The 8993-nt window shown below is 34.4% G+C and overlaps 1 long non-coding RNA gene across 1 annotated transcript; it reads left to right on the top strand.

The window, feature by feature from the left end:
* Positions 1-61: 61 nt before the first annotated feature.
* LOC128242248 (uncharacterized) lies at positions 62-2107 on the top strand. The gene is made up of 3 exons (XR_008262564.1): positions 62-135; positions 460-494; positions 863-2107. It is a non-coding gene; the product is annotated as an uncharacterized LOC128242248 (long non-coding RNA).
* The last annotated feature ends 6886 nt before the right edge of the window (positions 2108-8993 follow it).

Below are 8993 nucleotides of genomic sequence, written 5' to 3'. Positions count from 1 at the left end.
AGTTTTGTCATAGATTGTTTTTTCCCCCTTTTTTATTTAATCTTTTTTTCTTTCAGTGGTATATAAAGCCATAGAATACATTCATGCCACTCAAATTCAGCCACTCAGAATGATGGGAAGGATTGCAGAACTGAGGTAACTTAGAACTATGATGCATATTTACCAGAGAATATCTCATAAACATCCCATTTGCTTAATTTTCTTTGGAATTATACCTTATTGGAAGTTATTGAGAACTCTTTATAAATTGTGACATTTTGTATGATGACACATTTTATTATTTGTAAAATAAATGCTTTTGACATTTTTCTGGGCTGTAAAGTTGAATTGATTCTTAAATTAATTCTAATAAATACCAAACTGTGTATAGACATCAAACCTCATTACATATATATATACATAGTTGTCCCTCTCTGAATAATACATAATTATCTTTAATATGTTTCTTTTTACTTTCAGTGTCACCTGACTGATGCAGATTCAGTAATCTAATTGTATGTACTTTTTGTCAAATTGCTCTATTAAAAATATAATGTTTACCTTTTTGAGGAATAATTTGGAAAGGAAAAATAAATTGTTATAAAGAAAAAGTAATTTTCTATGTACAAAAAGTGGACAAAAATGTTGAACAGTATGAAGTTTTAAATTAGAAAATCCTTACTTCTCTATGTATGTATGTCAACTTAATTAAGATAATAGCTGGTAATATAATGTATTCCCTTAATTAATTGATTTGTGATAAAACCTTTTTACACTGCATGTATATATCTGTATATGTATGTTGCCATATAAACTATATGCATGTAGTTTCTTTTGTGTACATGTGTATCGAAATCAACACATTCCTTTGTTATATTTTCAGGCTCATGATGGTTTCTGAGAAAAAAATTGACAGTATTTTTCCAGTATTTGACAGTGGGTCTATCATGCAACAGTCATACCATGAAGTGTCTCACAGATTCTCTCTCAATTCCTGCAATATCCAAGAATACAGTGTAGTGCAAAGAGGATTCATTTTCTTGCAATAAGAAGTATCTGCACTTCCATATACCCTGGTACAGCGAGAACAGTTCCTGCATTTTTGAGTGATTATAGAGTGAAAATGTTTCCATATAAAATGTTGTCTTTTTATGTGTAAAACTTCACATGTTATGAATGGTTACAAATACATGCATGGCCATTTTGATTCCAAATCTATGCACATTTTGATACCAATCATTAACCACAAAAGTATTTTAAATTTGGTTTAAAACAGAAATATTGTCCTTTTGTTTGTTTCTAACCAGTATTAAAGTGGTATTATTGATGTTTATAGTTAAAAAAGTCAGTTCTTTTAAAGATGTACTCTTACTCTCACATAAGATTTACCACAATTAATACTATTGTTTTATTATTCCAAAAGGGATGAATACATGTCGAAAACAATGGCTCTAATGAAGGATACCTATTTTAACTTGAAGGAAATGTGCATAAAACACAGTATAATATTTTTGCATTGTCAGCTATCAAATACACCGTTACAATCTTGTTATCAGTACTAAATATTTAATATAAATAAATTGTTAAGTAAGTAGTTAACAGTCAAAGTATATGTTTGTTATACATGTGTATGCATTGATATTGAATAAGTGTGTTACTTTAAACAGTTGCCATGGTAACTAGAGTCTAGTTTTCTAAGGAAACTGTAATTGTTGTCTAAAAACCTTAGTATTTTCAATGTGATACTTTTTAGCATGTCCGCTTCAGTCAATGAAAAATTTCTGTTATTATTTATTCATTTGGTCATACTTTGTATACAATTATATTTATAATTTAACCTTAAAAGTTGCTGACAATCTCATACTTATATTAAAATATTCAGAACTGCTTTTACAATTGTCAGGCAAATCAATGCAAGATATACATAATTCTTCTTTTTAACAAAAAGCGATGTTTCTTAGCATTTTTTGTATTTTTATTGAATGGTTACCATGGCAACTAATTTCTTGTTTGCCTTTAATCTTCCTATTTACAGTCAAGCAGTAAATGGAAGAATGTAAATGTTCTTTGACTTTTACCTTATTGCTAGCTCATTCTTCAAAATATACGGCATTTTTAAAATTTCTTAAAAAATAGACGTTTTTTCATCATTTTTTTTTAACGTGAAATAATTTGCTTAAAACGTTGTTTAAGCTCTGATATTTAGGAATGTGTATTAAATTTATAGAAAATTAAAAAAAAATGTGTTGTTTTACATTATTTATTTCATTTAAACTCAGAAGTTTTGAATTTGACCTATTTTGGCAGAAAAATTGGTGAAAATGAAAAATTAAAAGGGCCATAATTCTGTCAAAAAATTGATGGATTTTTAAAAAAAATGTGCATATTTGAGTTTGTAATGACGTAACCTTTAAAATGATATATCACTTTACTATACCGCATGAAATTAATTTTTTACGTTGTTATTGCTACCTAGGTGTCATTCCGCTTTATACTTGGTTGCACATCAGTACCGAGGCCCTTAGCGGCATTGTTATGAAGTTATGTCCTAATGAAGTCCACTATGTTCTCGCCATTCCGTGTTGCTTCTTCGAGTTTCTTCCGCAATCGGAAGTGGATAGCGAGCATCCTCTCCTGTTGATGGCACACCAGGTAAACCACAAATCGCACGCTGATGCTCGTTTAATTCGGCAATGACGTCTCTTTGTTTAATTCGGCAATGACGTCTCTTTGTTTAATTCGGCAATGACGTCTCTTTGTTGAATTCGGCAATGACGTCTCTTTGTTTAATTCGGCAATGACGTCTCTTTGTTTAATTCGGCAATGACGTCTCTTTGTTAAATTCGGCAATGACGTCTCTTTCTTACATTATTTGTTAATTTGACTATATAAATAATAATACAATAACGACATTCACAGAAAGTTCACAATAACTCTGTTTAGAGGCACCTGTTTCCTGGACTGACAGACACTTAACGAGTCGCGCACAACAGTTATGTATCTTGGGCACTTTATACCTGGAGTGTTCGCCTATTGAACTGTTTGACTAAGGTTCCTGGGGGTGGGGGGATTAGACACTTTACCAGAACTTTTTCAAATAGAAATGTTGAAAATCATCTATTTAAAGAACAATGGTATGAAATATTTGTTTATTTTATAATTTCATATTTTACTGGTGAACGTCGGAGAAACGTACGAGATGCTTATAACGACATACGACGGATTGTGTAGATACAGGACAGAAGACATGGTGGAGATAGTCGGCTTCTACGGTGAAACGCCCAAGTACAAGTGTGTCAGAAGGCATGAAGTTTTAAGATTTGTGTTTAAAGTTTAACAAGTGGATGCCCAGACTCATGGCACCAGTTTTATAGCGGAGTATTGACACATAATGTTTGGGTTAAGAAAGACGATTGTTTGGCTCGTAACTTGGATTTTCGTTTCTAGCTGTTTATCCTTCTCAGTTGTTCTGGGCATTTGCTCTGTTTAAGTTTCCTTTTACCTATGTTTTAGGGCAGGCGATATCTTGTCTGCAAATTTGGAAAAGGTTCCTGAAGCAATATTAAGGGAATCAGTATACGCATGCGCTGAACGAGGAGAGTGGAAACGCAACATCGTCGAATTTATCACTTCGGAGAGCATCCATGTGCAAAACCCTTCAGGTATTGTTAAACAAAGTTGATCCAGGCATATACTTATTTTGAATCGGAATCTCACGGTCTTTGCATGCTGATACTCGCCATACCTATACTCACCATTCTGTTATGCTCCACTCTAATGAAGAGAGTAACGGACTGTTTCAAACGTGTATATCCGACGACTTCACATGCAATGACCACATTATTAGAAGACCAACTTTTACCATAAAACAATAACATTTTGTGTAGACTGTCGGCCCGCTTTAATCTTTCGCGTTTCCTCACTTACGATTGTGTTATATTCCTTACATAGTAATTTATACATTGTACAGTACTGGTCGGTTTTGTTAATATCTCCGTCTATAAAATCATGCACATCTTAGAACAGGCTAATTAGATGATGAACATATTAAACATGTTTTGTTGTAGAGTGATACAACACATTTACGTTAATCAGTATATTGTTTCTATTATTATTTTGTTTTAACTGCACCTTACAAAGTTGATATGTTTTGGCTATTTATTGTATAAAGTATTCCCGTTCTAGTACTAGTTCACGTTGACCGTTCGAAGGCCGTGCCATCAGCAATAATGGATAACTTATACATTAGCAGAAGTGTTTCACGTTATATGTTTCTTACCTATTTGGCTTAATGTTGTTATTGTTTGATACTAAAATAATCACAGCATGTATTTTGCTATACAACTAGTTACACCGATACTGGTATTTTGTCAATGATATACATGTTACAAACACATGAGTGTTCATAAATTTAACTATAACATTTAATGCGTACTCAAAGAAAACAAGCGGGTTTAATAAATATGAATGGGTTACTACGAAGGTAAAGACATGACACAATCAGGTCACGAACTAGGCAGGGATAGGCGGGAATTTATTATAATACATTATTGTTGTTTTCCAGGCTTGAAATTAGACACCAAACATTACATAGTGTTTATAGAGTTAGACAATGAGGCAATATTGGATGAAACGATGAAGGTAAATTCAATAATAGAAATAATGCATGTGATGGTGCTAGTAGATAAGGGTAAAGTTATTTGAAAAAAATAAAATAGATTGTGGTCGTTTTAATCATTCCGATGCTTTATGTTCATTACGAATAAATCTTACAGACTTCAACACCATTTCCTAAATAGATACTTTATGTACCAACATTTCAATTAGGTTATAGTAAAATCATTAGTGTTTTTAACTAAAATCAGATTTGAACACCTAAGAAACCTCTAGACATGTTACGCCATTTGAAATGAATGATTACACTCATAAAGTACGAGTGCCTTTGCATCGGACTAATCATTAATTTAACGGTTGGATCAATAAAGTTTATTTAAAATGCCTTCTTTTACTTATTTTGCAGACGGATATTGACCAAGAGCTGTGTTTCCGTCACGAAGTCTATTCAGCGATGCGAGAAAATAGAAAACTTGAACGAATCGAATTGGTTCAAATAGGTCATGGGACATTTTCATTGGTTAAAAAGTATATTCTATCAACGAATTCTAACGCTTTTAGTGCGCATGTTAAAATGCCAAGAGTTCGTAGAAGGAAAGACATCATAGACATCCTGTTGGAAAACAGATTGTAACATCCTTATAAAAACAGTGCAATATTTATCATACCAAAAGAGAGTCGAAAAACATACGATAAATAATTCCTTCAATTGCAATAGGTATCTATAAATAATGCATGATTTTTATTACCTTGAAACAGTTCTTTGTTAGTCCGGCTTTTTTGCTTTCAACAAAGAAACCATAGCCAGGAAGGCACTGTATATACTTGTTAATAATACTAAGCAATGTAACTACCACCCGATATGTCTACTGTTTGGTGCTTTGTTAGTACTACGGTGAATTATGGTTTCGAGACAAATTTCAAAATTGAAAGAGATTGAGAGTAAACACCTCAAGCCTGTAAATATACTTGGTTTTGATTACCTGTTAAATGCTCGTTTACGGTAAATTAGGGAGATATGTTAATTCATTATGTGCCTATCAAGTTCCTTTTCCATATCCAACAGTGAGAATACAGCACTCCGTATTGAAAAATCCGTATCATGATACTGTCGTTTTAAGATTCCGTACCATGCGAGTACCGTGTGTAATCTCGGAACTACTTTCGCGTTGCTAAAAATAACGTGACCAAAAAACAACTGGTAAAACCTGTTAACTTTTAAATACATTCAGTTATCTAACTTTACTGAGGCTCCAGAAGCATGTAAATATTCAGGAACATGGTTCTCATGTTCCTCAAAGAACCATGAGGATAAGCACGAAGCAGAGAACACTTCCAATCTATCTAGACATCGACTTCAGTGAACTAGTCGTTTGCCATTTCGAAGTTCATAAATTGTTGCATTAGCCATGTTTATTATCATAAAAATATGAGCAGCTCGCCAATACAAAGGTGAAGGCGAATTCGCGTCATCGATAGAAATAGCGATTTACTCACAAAATTCCCTCAATTCTGCATGTTATGATCGTCAAAATATCCCACGAATATTTACTTTCATAAAAATGGCCGCGTTACGTCTACAGAAAATGACGATAAGTGTATACTTCGTTTCGCTGTAGTAGCCTCCCTTGACTTCATTACACAAAACTACGTTACACATTCAAATTCATACACGCATTTGACAGATGGCGGTAAATTTAAATCAAATTGAAACCGAGACATAAAAAGGAATAATTAAATAGGCAGGTATATAATAAATGGAATATTACGATAAAACCTCTCGTTCGGTGAGCCGGTAAACCTGAAGTCTCGATGGAAACGTGTTTACACACCGAGCTCGACGTGATACAGGTCGCTAGAAAAGCGTCCTATCATAATATCCCCTATAGATATGTTTGAACTATAAACACTTGGTGAAAACTATTCCTTTGGATTATATTGTGGAAGTTTGTATATTCGTAATGATTCGGCTAAGAATGTAAAACTTCTTTTATATATGTATGGTTACTTTTATGAGTGGCTTAGGTTGCGGATATCACCATGCTAATAAGATTTTATTTGTGTATGTGGTGTCAGTTTATTTTTCCTTTGCGCTTGTTTTTGTGTATGTAATGTTAATATGTTTGTGTTCATAGTTCTTTTTTTGTTGGGGCAGTTGCCTCGTGTCCCTAAACAGGGTTTATTTTTGAATTTTCGATTCCTGAGCTGGACCCTGTATTTTTAATTTAATTATTAATATAGACAGTATTAATTGCAATCATTCTCATACTGTGTTTAAACATAGTGTCTGATGTTTTATGAAGTTATGGTATGAACACATTAGCCAATATAGCAGTACCTTATGTACTTTTAAATACCTTATATAACTTTTTTAAATTGAATATTATTTGGATGCTTCACCATACAAATGAAGAATATTTTTGTCAAGGCTAAGATTGCAATATTGAACAACACTGATGTAGCAGCAGTGCAGAGAAATTATAGAGACAACACCAAAAAAGGATTAATTACACCATATATCTAAAGAGTAATGTAGAAGTGTACTGAATTGAAAAATAATTAAATATATGAAAAACTACTGGAACAAGCCCAGTAGTCGAAAGTTTAAACAAAAAACCCATTCAAAGGCTTAAGGTCAGCGCAAATGGCACAGAACAGAAAACAACATTGATAAACCAGAATAACAGAATGTGCTTCGTTATTTTTTGGAACATATGTGCACTTATAAAACTTCATTGATTACTGTTCATAAAAGCTTTGCACAAAAAAACACAAGCGAATAATAAACTATAAGCATGAATAGCAGAGAACTATTTCTCGACAAACAAAAGGTTGACAGCTATTATTTTGCGTGTGGGGTGCCCCACGGGTAGCGGCGTTAATAACACCGTTTTCAAAGGGGGGTAATAAAGAAATAAATTAAAAAAAACTAATAAAACTCCAAACGTAAGCATAAAAGAAACTGAAAATTTGTTTATTTCAATGTAAGATCGTATTTAATTTCACTCGTGATCATAATTTATTTTTTTTCACTCGTGGTTTCGCCACTCGTGAAAACATGTTTTTCCATGACACTCGTGAATTAAAATACGATCTTACACTGAAATAAACAAATATCCTCTATATTTAATTGAAAATGATTTCTTCTCAGTTGTCAGTTGGACCGTTCTTAACGTTTTCAACTAATTAATAACCTGCGACCGAAGTTTAAAGAAATAATGTTGAAACACTGCCATTCTGAATTGTCGTTAGGTTTCTTGTAAAAAAACAATTTATACAATATGGCGTCTGAATTGTTACTGAGTGTAAATACATTGATCCTATTAAGTTATTAAAAACAAGAATTTAAATTGGTAGTATGACAAACGATAGTGTATATTTAAACTTTGCAATAAACTACAACTTCATTTTCCCGAACATTATTAAATTCGTCATAAACATTTAACCGATGGCCACTAAGGCACAACTGATCTGGAACCGATGTTCACTAACGCATAACTGTTATGGAAGCGATGGTCACTTACGCACAACTGCTATGAAACCGATGGTCACTAAGGCGCAATTGTTATGGAACCGATGGTCACTAACGCACAGCTGTTATGGGACCGATGGCCACTAACGCACAGCTGTTATGGAACCGATGGCCACTAACGCACAACTGTTATGGAACCGATGGACACTAACGCACAGCTGTTATGGAACCGATGGTCACTAAGGCACCACTGTTATGGAACCTATGGTCAATAATGCACAACTGCTATGGAACAGATGGCCACTAACGCACAGCTGCTATGGAACCAATGGCCACTAACGCACAGCTGTTATGGAACCGATGGTCACTAACGCAAAACTGTTATGGAACCTATGTTCACTAACGCACAACTGTTATGGAACCGATGGCCACTAACGCACAGCTGCTATGGAACCGTTGGCCACTAACGCACAGCTGTTATGGAACCGATGGCCACTAACGCACAACTGTTATGGAACCGTTGGCCACTAACGCACAACTGTTATGGGACCGATGGCCACTAACGCACAACTGTTATGGAACCGATGGACACTAACGCACAACTGTTATGGGACCGATGGCCACTAACGCACAACTGTTATGGAACCGATGGCCACTAACGCACAACTGTTATGGAACCGTTGGCCACTAACGCACAACTGTTATGGGACCGATGGCCACTAACGCACAACTGTTATGGAACTGTTGGCCACTAACGCACAACTGTTATGGGACCGTTGGCCACTAACGCACAACTGTTATGGAACCGATGGCCACTAACGCACAACTGTTATGGAACCGATGGCCACTAACGCACAACTGTTATGGAACCGATGGCCACTAACGCACAACTGTTATGGAACCGATGGACACTAACGCACAACTGCAA

The sequence above is a fragment of the Mya arenaria genome, chromosome 8 (assembly GCF_026914265.1).
Source record: "Mya arenaria isolate MELC-2E11 chromosome 8, ASM2691426v1".
Lineage (NCBI taxonomy): Eukaryota > Metazoa > Mollusca > Bivalvia > Myida > Myidae > Mya > Mya arenaria.
This window is presented reverse-complemented; position numbering and strand designations above follow the sequence as displayed.